The 16,032-nt window shown below is 43.7% G+C and overlaps 1 long non-coding RNA gene across 2 annotated transcripts; it reads right to left on the bottom strand.

Moving 5' to 3' along the window:
• Window positions 1–12,890: 12,890 nt before the first annotated feature.
• Window positions 12,891–15,658, bottom strand: LOC125078507 (uncharacterized). 2 transcript variants are annotated; one of them, XR_007120909.1, is made up of 3 exons: window positions 14,801–15,658; window positions 13,384–13,952; window positions 12,891–13,084 (listed from the first exon to the last, which is right to left on the bottom strand). It is a non-coding gene; the product is annotated as an uncharacterized LOC125078507 (long non-coding RNA). The 2 variants fall into 2 exon arrangements; XR_007120908.1 differs by having other exon boundaries at window positions 12,891–13,952.
• Window positions 15,659–16,032: the final 374 nt, after the last annotated feature.

Below are 16,032 nucleotides of genomic sequence, written 5' to 3' on the forward strand. Positions count from 1 at the left end.
CCTTGACAGAAGACCCGGGTCCTAGTTGTACTTCCGCCACTAACATGCTGTGTTGCCTTGGGCAAGATGCGAAACTTCTCTGGGCCTTAATTTAAGTACAAAAAGAAGGTGATGAAATGTGGATCTTTAAGGCCCCTTTGAGTGCCAAGTTTTGGTTGTTCCTTCCATGTACCAATTACCTGGCCTGTTGGCCTTTAAGATTTAATACTCCTTGCCCTGTGGTTCACCTGTTTGCATAGTCACTAGCTTCAGGAGCTCCTTCATATTACTGAATTTATGTGAGTATGAATTTGCTCATTTGTTATTGGCTCTACCCTGGAAGGGGTGTGAGGATTAGGATTATGCTTAGAGAAGTGGTATGTGTGTCCTTTTAGAGTCGGGGTTTGGAGTTATAGGTTAGCAGGACTCAATCCTTGCATAGCCTTTTTCTTGCTATAACATTGAGCAGATTATTTAAACTTTTGGAACCTTTGTGTTGTTTTCTGTAAAATGGGGATTCTTATACGACCTTCATGCGATCGCTGTGTAGATTCATTGAGATACTGCATACAGTATGCTTAGTACATAATAGATAATCTGGAAAGGGTAATTTATTTTATTTATTATAATTTACATTTATTTAATATAGTTTTATTATTTGCTATATTTGCTTATTTTATTTTAATAATTGTAATTGCTTGTAACCATTTTATTTGGTTTTTAGAAATAGGTTCCTGCTAATAAGTTCCTCTTGTTGTTTTTCTTTTTACTGTTCTTATTATGCAATTTTTCAAAAGAAATTCTTTGAGTTTCGGTGCTGTCAATTGCTTTTAGTTACTCCCCTAGAATTGTAAAGGTAAAACATGCCTATTTAAAAAAAAAAAACATATTTGATTTTCTAACTATTAGAGTAGGATGCTTTCAGTTAATGTTACAGATTTATATAAGAAAGAGCATTTACTGTCCCATGTCATCGTCAAGTCCTCTATGGCTTAATACATCACTCAAAAATGTCCTCAAATATTATTTTCTTCCTCTCTCTACATTCTGCCTTCTTTGGGCGTCATGAAATGGTAAAAAGAGACTCAGTCCATGGCCATAGATGGGTGCCTGTAGATCTAGGCGCTCCTGCCTCCTCATCCTAGAGAAAGAGAAAATGTCTCTCCAAGTGGCTCTCAGAAGAGCAAAGAAGTTTCTTTCCCATAAGCTTCTAACAGAAGACCTTTCAAGCTTCATTTGCCCGGGGAGGTGGGGGGGTCGCGAACTCATTCTTCAAAGAAATTGTGTCCGCTGAGGTTGGGCATCACTAATGTGCTCAGCCTTGTCCTAGTGCTTAACCAGCAGAGCAGCCTGACTGGCCAGGCAGCAACCCCGAGAGCGAGGACCAGCGCGCCCGTCGGAACCTCCACGGTGACCGTGACCACATGGTAAGACCAGAGCACCCACTCCTCTCCTCCACCCATTTTAATCCTCCGTGTGGTTTGTCAGTCCCCACATTCATCTGCTAGGGCTCTCGTAAAGAAACGCCACAGGCTGGGTGTGGCTCAAACAATAGAATTTCTTTCCTCATGGTTCTGGAAGCTAAAAATCCAAGAACAAAGCACTGGCAGGGTTGGTTTCTTCTGAGGCCTCCCTCCTCTGCTTGCAGATGGCCGCCTTCTGGCTCTGTCCCCACCTGCTCTTTCCTCTGGGTGTGTTTGGTTCTAATCTCCTCTTTTCATAAGGACACAAATGAGATTGGATTAGGGCCCATCCAAAAAACCTCATTTACCTTAATAACCTTTTGAAGGCTCTATCTCCAAATTTTGTCACATTCTGAGGTACTGGAGGTTAGGATCTCAGCCTATGAGGGTCTGGGGACACAGCTCAGCCTGTAACAGTTCACAGCCTCTGCGACTACTCCTCAGAAAAACGTTCTTAAAGAGTTTTGGTGTATAGCTATACTTTATAATTGTTCCAAAAGCATTCTTTGAAACAAACCTACACTGGCATTGCCTCAGAGATGAAGGCAACCATTTTATCCAGAAGATTCTCTCAACAGTCAGGAAATCTTTCATCTGCCTGACAGTTTTCCCTTAGAAAAGTTTTAGGGCGGGTGTTACCAGTAATTCAAGTACCTATTTTTAAATATACTCAACATAAATACTTGGTGAACCTCTCAAAATGAATTGGTAATACATATAACCCTAGAAAATGGAACCTAATAGTTTAGAGTTAACTGTGGTGACTATTAGTTTCATGCGCCTAGCACACTTTGGTCATTCCATTTCTCTTGGGTTCTTTGGGAGAATTCCTTCTCTACTCCAAGTGACCTTTGGGTATTAAACCGTCAAGTCAGTGCCCACTACCGTTACTACTCTGGCTTCATCACAGCTTGTGTCCTTGGGACATGGTTATTAGTTGAAGGACTGAAAATATGGGCTGAGGCAGGATTTATCTGAATGTTAAGAAAGGGAGAGGGAGAATAGCCATCCTGTTGTGGGTTGAATTTTGTGCCCCTCAAAAGATATGTTGAAGTCTTCATCCCTAGTTCCCTATTTGGAAACCAGGTCTTTGTAGATATAATCAAGTTAGGATGAAATCTTACCCAGCTAGGGTGAGTCTTCATCCAATATGACTGGTTGTACCTTGAGAAGAGCAGAAGAGACACAGAGACACATGAGGAGAATATCATGTGAGGACGGAGGAAAAGACTGGAGTGACAGTACAGCCAAGTGGTGTCTACAAGCTACGAAACACCAAGGATGGCTCCCAGCACCAGAACCTAAGAGAAAGACATGGGACAGATTCTCCCCTCAGCCTTCAGAGAGAGCGTGTCCTGGTGGCTCCTTGACTTGAGCCTATGGAATTGTGAAAGATGAAATCTAGTTTGTAGTACTTTTGTCACAGCAGCCTCAGGAAACCAGTACAATGCCCATTCTCTTGAAGAGCAAGCTGAAACTGAGGATTCTGGGTGACGACCATCTCCAGCCTGTGGAGAAAGAGTAAGGCCAAAAGAGAGAAACAGAGATGAGAGATGGACCAGTAGGGAGGGATTTTAATCTCTTGGTCCTGTTCCCCTAGCCATTCTTTATGGTGCTGGATTCGACCTACGTCAGAGCGTCCCAGCTCAGACACCAAAGGTGGCAGGGTTCTAGGTGTCCTGAGAAATGGATCTCCTCAGCCTCTCATGTAGCCAGGTTGCGGATGAGGTGAGCAGACTGCCTCCAACTGCCACCAGAGTCAACTCAAGTTAGTATTACCCCCAGGCACTCTACACATATTGTCGTTTTCTCTCTATACCACGATATGAAAACATTGGGAAGGATTAATCTACTCCACAACCTTCCAAGGGACATGAACCGGTCAGTGCCTATTCTGCGGACACAGTTTGCCCTGGCTTTCCATCATGTGCACTTACAATGGTCCTGATTAGTCCAGCATCACCAGCTCTAATGCTGCTTAGTTGGAGAATGCCTACCAAAGCTATTTGGGCTAAAATGTAATAGGCTGATAGTACCACAGGGTGGCAAAGATAGGGAGCCTCTGAAAGTCTTGTACCAGTGCAGGTGGGGCTATAAAATGGTCCAACCTCTTCGCAAAGCTGTTCGGCAATTATTTCACCAGTTAACCAGTTAAATAACTTACAAGTTAGGAGAGGTTAACCAGTTATTCACTCTTAGGTATACACCCAAGAGAAATGAATGTATATATATCTACACAAAGACTCACACAACAAAGTCCATAAAAGAATTATTCCTAGGGGTCAATAACAGCTCAAATGCCCCAGAAACAAGATAATAAATACATAAATTATGTGTATTTATATAACAGAGTTCCATTCAGTTAATGGAAAAGACCGGACCCCTGGAACACATAAGAATATAGATGAGTTGCATATATTGTGTTATAGAAGCCAGACATAAAAGACTATCTACCGCATAATTCCATTTACATGATGTTAAAAACAGCACATAACTGGGGAATGGGCATTAAGGACGGCTCGTGATGGAATGAGCACTGGGTGTTCTCTGCAATTGATCAGTGAACTCTACATCTGAAACTAATGATACACTATATGTTAACTAACTGAATTTAAATAAAATAAGTTACAAAAAAAAAGAACAGCACAAACTTGTCAATGTTTATAGAAGTCAAAACAAGGGTTACTTCTAAGAGAAGGGGGGCGGGCAGTGGACTAGAAGAGCGCCTGAGGGAACCAGAAATGTTCTAGATCTTGATTTGGGTAATGGTTACCTGGGGTGGCCATATGTAAAGAAAAGTCACCAAGTTGGGCACTTGAAATTAGTGTGCTTTACTTCAGATGTGTTTCACGCCAAAATTTCTAAGAAAAATAAACTGATTTTTGAATCTATAAAGCATGGTTATTTAACATTAAAAGTCTTTTTAACCCATTCTTTTCTTAATTTACCTGAAAACAAATACATATTTCTTGTTACAATTTTATAAAATGCAGAGAAGCAGAAAATAAGTCATTCACACTCCCACTTACAAAATATCATTGTTGACTTCTGAGACGTATCTTACCATTTTCTTTTAAGTCAAGGAAGAACCTGATCATAGGGTACCAATTGTTTTGTTATTTTTTTTAACCTACTGTGAACATTTTTTAGTCCGTAAGTATTCTCCAACAGCACCATTTTCAAGAAGACATAATACACCAACACATTCTTTCGTTGAGTTCTTTAACTCATTTTAAAATTATTATTATTTTTTATTCTTTTAACTCATTTTTTATTGATAGTCACTATGATTGTTTTCCTTGTTCTGACATAATAACCCCCTCTGGAATACACATCCTCTCAAAGATCTTTACACGTGTCTGGGATTATTTCCTTAGGATGCATGCCTATGAGTTCATTGTTGGAGTCTACAAAAATGTCGAGGCTTTCTTTGAAGAAGTAAGCATCTTTAGTACTTTTTTTTTTTAACTTTCTTTTTTTTTTTTTTTTAAGATTTTATTTATTTGACAGATGGAGATCACAAGTAGGCAGAGGGGCAGGCAGAGAGAGAGGGGGAAGCAGGCTCCCCGCCGAGAAGAGAGCCCGACGCGGGGCTCGATCCCAGGACCCTGGGATCATGACCTGAGCCGAAGGCAGGGGCTTTAACCCACTGAGCCACCCAGGCGCCCCAATACTTTTTTTTTTTCTTTAAAGATTTTATTTATTTGTCAGAGAGAGAGGAGAGCGAGCGAGCACAGGCAGACAGAATGGCAGGCAGAGGCAGAGGGAGAAGCAGGCTCCCCGCCAAGCAAGGAGCCCGATGTGGGACTCGATCCCAGGACGCTGGGATCGTGACCTGAGCCGAAGGCAGCCGCTTAACCAACTGAGCCACCCAGGCGTCCCCCCAATACTTTTGATATGAATTCCAAATTGCTTTCAAAAAATGTATTAATGTACACTAGCAGCAAAGATGTGTGCTGTTTTATATTACTTTGCTTATTTGAAATCTTGAAAATGTAAAATTAGGAGAGTCCCGTGAATCCCCATGTCCTTATTGTCCAGCTTCACTAATCACCATTTGGCTGTTCTTGTTTAATCTCTTGTGCTCTTCTCCAACCATCTGAATCCCAACAGACCCTTCTTTATAATCCTTCTGCTTTGGGAGTGATGTTCCAAAACACAGGAAGCATCGCTTCTTACAAGCTGTGTGACCCTCGGCAAGGTGCTTAATCTCTCTGAGTCTTAGTCTCCCTTATCTGTAAAATGCAGAAAAACACAGGATTGTTATAAGAATGAAATAAAAATTATCCACCCAGAGCTCTTAGATTAGTTTTTGGCTTCCAGTGGGATTACACGTATTTAAGCCCTTTGATTTCCTGCCACCATGGAATTGGAGTTAAAAGAAGAGATACAGAAATCAATATTAATAAGAGCTATTTTTAAGTACTAACAAAAATAGTAACCATATTACCAAAAATCTTCATGAATGCCTACATCAGCATTTTTACATCTTCCTCCCTCCTGTCCAAAACATTCTCCTCTGCACCAAAACAAAGACACAACTCAACCAGCAAAAACCACAGAGTGGCCACAGTGGAAGCTGGATCAGTTGCTGGTTTCTCCTTCAGATGACTTTGACACCTGGTGGGCAAAAAGAGCAGTTGTTGGGAATATCCTGTGACATGAAATGAGCCTGAATCTGAGACCCAGCTCCTCTGCTATGTAACCTAAGTGGTTTTCTTAACCCTCCATACCTAATCTATACCTAATTTTCTTTTTTTATTTTTAAAGTTTTTTTTAAAGATTTTATTTATTTATTTGAGAGAGATCACAAGTAGGCAGAGAGGCAGGCAGAGAGAGAGGAGGAAGGAGGCTCCCTGCTGAGCAGAGAGCCCGATGTTGGGCTCAATCCCAAGACCCTGAGATCATGACCTGAGCCGAAGGCAAAGGGTTAACCCACTGAGCCACCCAGGCGCCCCTCCATACCTAATTTTCTGATCCTAAATCCATTATTTCCTAATTGCCTCATCAATCCATCCATTTCTCTCCATTTCCATTGTCCTCCCCTACTTTGGATCCACCACCATGTCTTGTCTGAACCCGGGGAGTCTCCCATCTGGTCTTTCTCTTTCCAGTCTTACTTTCTGCAATCCATAACATGAGCTTTGGCTGACAGTAACAGAAAATCCAAAATAACATTGGCTTAAACACAACGAAGATGGTGATTTTTTTTTCTCATCTAAAAATCTAGGTAGCCCAACGGCACATCCAATAAAATATCTAAAATTTTAAAGACTGATAATACCAAGTATTGGCAAGGATGTGGAACAACTGGTCTTCTCATTCACTGCTCATGAGAATGTAGAATGCTCTACCCACTTTGAAAATTTGGCTGTTTCTCATAGTATTAAACAGATATCTACCATATGATGTGTCCATTCCATTCCTAGGTATTTACCCAGAGAAATGAATCCTATGTCTACACAAAGATTTATATAGATGTTCATAGCAGCTTTATTCACAAGAGCCCCAAAGAGTAAACAACCCAGATGTCTATCAATTGGTGATGGATTGAACAGTTAGGTCTATACAATAGAATACTACTCAGCAGTTAAAAGGAAGGAATTATTGATGTGACATGGGTGAATCTCAAAATAATTACGCTGAATGAAAGACGTCAGACAAAAAAAAAGAGTATACACTGTATGGTTTCATTATATAAAGTTCTAGAAAATGAAATCTAGTCTATAGTAGCAGAAAGCAGATCAGTGGTTGTCTCATGCTGGGAATAGAGGGATGGGTGAATTGCAAAGGGGCACTGAACAATCTTTTGTGGGGGGGGGGGGGGTATGCCTGGCTGGCTCGGTTGGTAAAGCATGTGATTCTTGATCTCCAGGTTTTTGAGTTCGAGCCCCATGCTGGGTGTATAGATTACTTTAAAAAGAAATCTTTTAGGGATGGTAGAAATATTCTCCAAGTTGTTCATTACATGGATGTAAAGAACTGTCAGATTTACCAAATTATATGCTTCAAATGAATGCAGGAGGGGTTTTTTGTGTATAAAAACTGTATATAAGGTATACCTCCATAAATTAAAAAGCTGAAGGAGCAGTCTGAGATTGGTAAGCTCTCCACAATGTCAGGAACCCTGCATCTTTCTTCTCATTGCTTCTCCCCGCATGGCATCTTCCTCATAGTCCGAGACGACAGCATCTGGATGACAAGCGGCAGGGTGGAGGAGGGAACCAAGAGGAAGGCAAAGAGCACATGCAGTTTGCAGCTCTTCAATGAGGATCTTAGAAGCTCCTCCCTCCTGACAATTCTGCTTACATGCCATTGGCCATAATTTAGTCACATGCACATATCTAGTTGCAAAGGAGGCTGGGAAATGTAGTCTTTATTTCAGATGGTCACACGTATACAGAGGAAGGGGAAAACAGAAATAGAGGAGCAGTTAGCAGACTTAGTTTTTTACAAAGGCTGCTTGTATCTTGCCTTCAAAATTTGCATGGGATCATAGAACCCTCTCTGCTTAAAGCTCTTCAAGTGACTTTCCACTGATCTCTGAATCAAGGCCAAACTCCTTTCATGGCCTCCCCAAACGTGCTGGATCTGGTCCCTGCCTGCCTTTATACCTTACTCTCTTGGATTGGGGAGCTCCGGCCAGTATTTCCTGCCTTTAGCCATGCTAGCACATCAGGGTTTCATTTACTGTTTCCTTCTGTTTGGAACACCTGCCCCCTCACTCTGCCTAGTTAACAACCCTATCCCTTCAGCTCTTGGTTCGTCCTGACTCCGATGCTTAGGGCAAATTCCTTGTTTGTTTTACACATACCTTTCCTATATGGTGCTTCTCACAGTTTGTAATCTTACATTAATGTGTCGGTAGGATCGCTATCTTTCTCACACGCTAGGCTGTAATCTCCTTTCTGTTTGCCTCCATATGCCAGTGTCTAAGGGAGTACCTAACAAGGCAGAAGGAGCTAAATACACTTTTACTGAGTGTGTGAATGAATGAATGAATGAATGAATGGAGAATGAATGAACGCAGCTTATCCAGGACTGGTGATCGAAATGAGGTGACTAAGGAGAAGTTTTGTAGTTCTGCTGAGCCCTGATTACCTTTGTTAGGTGTCAGTTTTGAAAGGCTTAATTGTATTTTATTTGATCACTCACTGTGTACCTCCATCCTAAATGGTCATCTATGTTTTGAGGGACGATCTTTCCATAAGTATTTTCTGCTTAGGTGGCGGGATGTCTGTGTGTGTGGAGGGGGGAGGGGTTGTGTGAAATGAGTAACGTTTCTGGAAATAAAAATTACTATACGGTTCATTACCTCCCGGCTCCCTGGAGGGGAGTTGGGGGGGCATTGGAATTATTGAGTGTGAGAACAGAAGTGGTGTGCAAAGGGCTTGTGGGAGGGCAGCAACATATTTATGTTGTTTATTTAACTGGGGAGTGAGGCTCTGTTCATCTACTCGAGGGACAAATTATTCTCAAGTACATGGTATTTATTTAGAATGCAGATACAGTATGGTCTGCTGAAGTGGGAGCTTTGGCAGGGTAATTATAGGATATTAATAGAGTCAGAAAAACAGGTTCTTCATGGTGCAACCCATGGTTAGCCAACTATATAATAAGCAAAAGGGAAAATCATTTTTCTTATTCAAAGTTTCCTTGATTTCCGAACTTTTGCCACAGTTAATCCAATTAGTGGGTTTTCTTATAATTTCAAAGTGGAAATACTCTTTCTAACTCTTTCATACTCTGCAGAACATAGTCAAAGAAATAAACAGAAGCTTTGAGATATAAACAGAGGATGAGCAGGAAGCTGGGAGTTGGGGATGTGGGCACGCATTTCTTGTGGCGAGCAAAAGTCCGGAAACTCCTTCCAGTGGGCACTAAGCTGAGCTATGTTGGGCCCAGCATGTCCCAAGTCTGGATCATTCTGTACCACTGTCACCACTTTTGCCTTATCTGCCTACCCACAATGCATTGCTTACTTAAAAAGATGGATTCTGTTTTCCAAACTTAGATTGACTTAGAAAGAACAACTAAATGAATTGTAAACAAAATGTATAATGTCAGCTCAGGCAGGTCAGGAGTTCTTCTGTTTTGCTCCCCACTGAATCCCCTCATTGGAAAATACAGTGCCTGGTAGGTTCTCAAAGAGTGTTTGTTGAATGACTAAATGTCATCATCCATAGAGAAACAAGTGTTTCTCTAAGACATGTTATCGGTGTTTGGCTATCACAAACAACTAAAACTGTTCATTTGCTTCCCGTGTAAAACCCTCTTGCATGTCACTAGCAGGGTATACTATGCACTGTACTTTTCTTTTTTCCTTTTTTTTTAATTTAAATTCAATTAGCCAACATATAGTACAACTCCAGTTTTTGATGTAGTGTTCAATGGTTCATCAGCTGCCTATAACACCCAGTGCTCATCACATGTGCCCTCCTTCATGCCCATCACCTAGTTACCCCCTCCCCCCTACTCACCTCCCCCTCCATGACCCTCGGTTTGTTTCCCAGAGTCAAGAGTTTCTCATGGTTTGTCTCCCTCTCTGATTTCTTCCCATTCAGTTTTCCCTCCCTTCCCCTATGGTTGTCTGCACCATTTCTTGTATTTGCGCCATACTTTTCTAAGCAATCATCACTGCAGAAGTGATCTCATTTCATCATTTACTTACTGTCTTACTCACTAGCTAGGTAACCCCCTTCTTAAGAGTTTTGTCCACCTCTGTATGCCCAGTCCCAAGCATGGTGTGAGGCACATAACGGGTATAACAAACACCTGTGTCCGAACGAGTGGCTTATCTCATCTGATTCTTACAGCAACGCCAGCACATAAACTTATCCCCATTGTCCTACAGATGAAGAAGAAACCAAGGCACAGAGGTGTTCCATGACTTGCCCAAGGTTCCAGAGCTGGTAATTGAAGGAACAGGGATCTGACCTCAGGCAGTTAACTCGGGAGCCCTTCTTTTTAAATAGTACACTAGATTTTTTTATTTTCTCTGGTCCAGCTGAGCTACTGAGCCCATTGATTTTAGTTAGACCAATCAAGAAGGATGTGGATTTTTAACATATTTATGCCAGTTCTTGGGACGCTTTTCCCTCAAAACAGTTTCTAGCACATATTCAATTGTGATGGTTGATTTTATGCATCAACTTGACTGGGCCACTGGCTGCCCAAATTTGATCAAACACTATTCTGTGTATGTGTGTTTTTGGATAAGATTAACACTTGAATTTGTAGACTGAGTAAAGCTGATTGCCTTTCTATATGTGGGTGAGCCTCATCTAATCAGTCAAAGGCCTGCATTCCAAAAAAAGGGGCTGAGTGAGAGAAAATTCCTCTCTCTACCTGACTGTCTCCAAGCTAAGAAATTGATCTCCTCTTCCTTTCTTTTTCTTTTGAGAGAGAGAAAAACAGTGAGAGAGAAAGAGAGAGAGGTGGGGGAAGGGTAGCAGGAGAGGGAGAGAAAATCTTAAGCAGGCTCCATGCCCAGCGTAGAACCAAAATAGGGATCGATCTCACAACCCTGAAATCATGATCTGAGCCAAAATCAAGAGTGCAATGCTTAACTGACTGAGCCATTCGGGTGCCCAGTCTTCTTTTACTTTGCATTCACACTAAACTATACCATTGGCTCTCCTTGTTGATTACAGATACTGGGATTTCTCAACCTCCAAAACTGCATAACCCAATTCTTGTGTGTGTGTGTGTGTGTGTGTGTGTGTGTGTGTGATTAATATATATGAATATATATTAATAAGTATGAATAATATATATGTTTGTATTACTCTTGTTATTTGCCAGCTCATAAACTTTCCAGTGTTTGCCTACTATCCCAGGATAAAGTATGATGTCTTTGGCTTGTTCATCACTTAGGATTAGGTTTGCCTGCATTTTAAAATAAATACCAAATAACAGTGGCTTAAGCAGTAGAGTTTATTTCTCTCTTGTGTGACCATTATTTCTGAAACTAGTGGAGTCATCAAGCATCCTGGATCCTTCCTTCCTCTTCCATCAACCTGAGCAGTCTGCCTCATGATCTAAGATGGCTGCCAAAGCTCCAGCCATTGTGCCCACATTCCAGAATTTGCAAGTAGGACTTTCACTGAAGTCTTAACCAAATCAGAACTTAGTCACATGGTTGCATCCAGCTACCAGTGAGGCTAAGGAGTGTAGCGCATTCTGGGCAAATAAATTGGAAGTTTTATTAAAAAGGAAGGGGGCAATATCTAGTAATCTCTACCCTAGCTTGGCATTAAAAGCCTTTTTCAATCCAGTTTTCCAGATTTCCTTCACCTACTAGCTCTTCTGAACATTCTGTCCCCATCAAATTCCTTTGCTTACTGTCTGTGAAACACACCTAGTACTTTATCACCCTGTCTCTGTTTACTCAGCCCTCTTGGAATGCCTTTTTGTTTCATATCCAAGCCACACCTCCGCCTTTCTGCTTGAATCTGAGATGTGAGAGTGCTTGAATCTGAGATGGTTTCTTTTGAGGCTGAGCTCTTCCAGCAATGAGAATGTGTTTAAGTTGTTCAGATATCCACACACTTCTATCTCAGACTGTTCTTCTTTTGATGACTTGAACAGCATAAATTTTTAATTGTTAATTTTTTATACATTTAGGTCTTGTCTCCTGCCCCCATCCCTCATTCTAGATTCCTTGATGACAGCAGCCCGTTACTCAATGAACATTCATTGGCCTCCTACCCTACATTCAGCATGGTGCTCGGTGTTGGGGATTTAGTAGTAAATAAGGCATTGGACCTGTCTTCCAAGTCCTAATATTTCCCATGGAGTCTTATTAAAACTTACAAACGTAGGGGCTCCCAGGTGGCTCAGTTGGTTGAGCATCTGACTCTTGATTTCAGCTCAGGTCCTGATCTCAGCTCAGGTCTTGATCTCAGGAGAGTGAGTTCAAGCCCCGTGTTAGGTGTGAAGCCTATTTAAAAAAAAAACAAAACCCAAAAAACTTGCAAACGTAGAGGCGCCTGGCTAGCTCAGTCAGAAGAGTGTGTGACTCTTGATCTCTGGGTCATGAGTTCAAGCCCCACACTGGTGGATTACACAATAATAATAATAATTAATTAAAAATTAAACTTCGGGGCGCCTGGGTGGCTCAGTGGGTTAAACCTCTGCCTTCAGCTCAGGCCATGATCTCAGGGTCCTGGGATCAAGCCCCGCATCGGGCTCTCTGCTCAGCAGGGAGCCTGCTTCCTCCTCTCTCTGTCTCTCTGCCTGCCTCTCTGCCTGCTTGTGATCTCTGTCTGTCAAATAAGTAAATAAAATCTTTAAAAAAAATTAAACTTCAAAAAATAAAAACTTGCACACCTTTAGTACTTCACAAATTTCCATTGCACTGTTGAGCGGTAAGAGCTGGCATATACATAAAGGATTATTACTTATGCTCAAAATAACATTTATCAAGTAATTACTACATGCTAGGCCTTTCACATGTATCCACTTAATTTCTTTATTCAACAGCTATGAGATAGACACTGCTGATGTTTACAAATAAAAATGAAGCACAGAGAGGTTAGGTCACTTATTCACAGTCACACAGCAGGTAAGGGGTGGAGCTAGGATTTCATCCAGGCAGCTTGGTTCCTGAGCCCAGGCTCTGATCACTATCAAGAAGGTAGCTAGAAAGTAAGGGTGATCTCATGATTTGAAGATTTAGTGGCCTTTTGAAAATACCCACCCACAACTGGGACTTTTCCTGTCGTCTTGTCCCAACCAGAAGATTTCCTCGACTGGGTTGGCCTTTCCCTGAGGCATGCCCCCCAGGCAGGGCACTGTAACCTCCCATTCACCTTCTGAGCCTCAGCGGCACCCCATGTCCCCTCTCGTCCCTTGGGATGATCAAATCCTCCTCTGGCTACAAGGAAAACAACTCACCACCTCTGTATTTTGCCGTCCCAGCATAGCTTCACTCTCTCACCTCCTCTGACTTGATGGGGTAGAAGAGAGCAGAGGCTGCAGTCTGGAAACCTCCCTCAGGATCAGTCCCCCTGACTCGTTTCATCTTGTGCAGCCTGGTGTTTAATAACTCTTTATAAATTTATTGTCGGTATCTACGAATTCGAGGATGCCATGCAAAACTCTGGATTTTTGGCTTCTTTTGACACACTGGAAGATTTCAGAAGCAGTGAGTCTGTCTGCCCAGGGTCCCAGGTCGCCAGGCTCCACGGAGGCTGTTCCTTCTGAATGGGCACGGTGTCCTCCTCCCTGGTAGCTAGACACCTAGGGCCACCCTTGTGTTTCTGACCCATCTGCGGCGAACACTGCTCAGCACACAAAGCACGCGTGTATCTACCCTCCGCATCAGACTTGTGCTACATGTCTTTCCATTGCTTTGGCCGGCTCTGGAAGAGGTACTGCTCCTATCCCCACTTTAGAGATGAGGAAATGAAGGCCCACACTGCTAGTCGTGGACGGGCTGGGACTCACCCAGGCATTCCAGCTCGCGGCTTTGCCTTGAAGCCTTCACTGCTCCCCCGCTGTGGAGCCCTGCTGGGAAGGGAGAGCGAGGCAAGAGGGGCCCTGTCCCTGCCCCACATCAGAAACACAACCCCAGAGAGCTGACCTCAGATACCAATAACAGGCAAAGAAAGGCTCCGAACTGAGTGGAACCTGCACCAGAGGAAATCAGGGCCCTAAAGGGAAGCTGGGTGAGAGCCTTTGGGGCCATCTCAGAGCCAGCCAGCTGCGCGGGACAGCTTTCCTTAAACTCCAAGTCTGTCCCTCTTGGAAAAGAGAATTCATTGATTCTTTTAAGCCTCCCTCCAACTGTCACTTGAAACAGTAGCCCATAAACAAGTGTAATCCATCTCAGTCCCGTGGGCTCCCTGAGTGCAGGTGATGCCAGCCCGGGCAAACGTCGTGGCCTTCATGCTAGCGTCCTCCGAGGTCCCCAGCCTGCCTGAGCCCACCTGGACTGGGGAGCGGGTCCACAGGGGGATGAACGGAGCCTGCAGTACAGAGAGGGATGGCTTGGGCTGGGTCACCTGCCTGGTCAGGTTTCAAGCACTCTGAGGCAGAGGCAGAGGCAGGGGGGATGCAGCTGCTTCCGGTAGGTGACAGCTGTCCCACAAGGGACAAGCATCTCTGAAGCTGTGGATACAGAGCTGGCTGAGCCTCTGGCACAGTCAGGGTGACCCTAAGATCCCAGAGCAGAGCACTCTGGAGAATGAAGCACACAGGCTTCAGGTGGGCCGCTCTGGACTCACTGGGACTTGTGGTCACAGCAAACAGAGCCTTTAAGACTCCTCCTGGCTCTGGACAACTTCTGTGGGCAAGTTCACCTCTGACTGATTCTTGCTGTGAACATGGGGATGATAACCGTCCTGAGTTCTTACCTCTCGAGAATGCGAGGATTATTTCAGATCATGTGGCTGGAATGTGCTAAAAGGTCCCTCGCACGAGGAAAGGGCTGGAGGCCAAGTTGTTGGGCTTTGGGGACTGAGACGGCTTTGTAAGCTGAGATGCCCTTGGGCTTTGTAAGGTGAGCCCTAGTGCTTAATGGCTCTGGAAAATCAAGGGAATTAATAGAGGCCGAGGGAGGGGAAGAGAAAGAGGAGAAACAGAGACAACTGAAAGAGGAAAGAAATTTGGGTGTGGAGTGGGAGGAGACAGCCGATGAGAAGCTGTCTAGGTCACGGCTGTGCAGTGTGCTGTGCGATTCCAACGGGCTCACAGGTCTTCAGTGGGAGAGCCATTGCCATGAATCCTTGATGAAGCAGATCTTTTGGGAGGATGCAACAGACTCAAGGTGGGTGGGTGGTGACAACTGAGACCACCCACTCCTGAAGGCTCTCTCCTTTGGAGTTCACGAATTCCGAGGGCTCAGCCTGGCGCAGACCACAGGGAAGGCGCCCTCCGTGTTACCTCCTGCCTCTTCTTACTGCAACTGTTCGTAGGAAGGCCACGTTCAGTCTGTCAACACCAACCTGGAAACACAAAGCTGAAAACCTGGCAGGGGGGTGGGTTGGACAGGAGGACAGAACTGTCCCATGAGGACGAGGGTGGGGGGAGGGCAAAGGGGGCGGCTGCTGTACTCTAACACACCATTCCTCGTTTCTCGAAGAAAAGCCTAGCGTGAGGCAGAACCAACCTGACCTGCCAGCCTCGGGCAGCTCCAGGACGGCCCTGGTCCTACCTCCTAAGACCTGAGTGGCACTCCTCCCAGAGGGCTTGTTTGCAGAATGAGAAGAATGTTAATTAATCCTGTTATCTGAGCCGAATGCTTTTTGGTTTAATTTCTCTGATAAAACCACCCTGAATGGAGAGCTCTCAGAATACCAAAGGAGGCCTTTCTATGGGATTCCTGAGGTGCAGTGAGACCTGGAAGGGATGGGGGTGGGGTGGAGATCAACTTTCTGCCCTGGGAACCTTGGATTCAGCATTGACTTGTTCAGTGTTCTGACTGGGGACCCTTACCATAGAGCCTACCTCCCCATTAAACGTTGGCCACACTTCAGAAAGGAACGGGAAAAAAAGAATTCATTAAAAGAAAAGAGAGAAAGAGAAAGAAAAAGAGAGGGAGGGGAGGAGGGAGAGAAGAAGAATCCCTAGTTCATAATCTATAAGG

The sequence above is a fragment of the Lutra lutra genome, chromosome 10 (genome assembly GCF_902655055.1).
Source record: "Lutra lutra chromosome 10, mLutLut1.2, whole genome shotgun sequence".
Taxonomy (NCBI): Eukaryota; Metazoa; Chordata; class Mammalia; order Carnivora; family Mustelidae; genus Lutra; species Lutra lutra.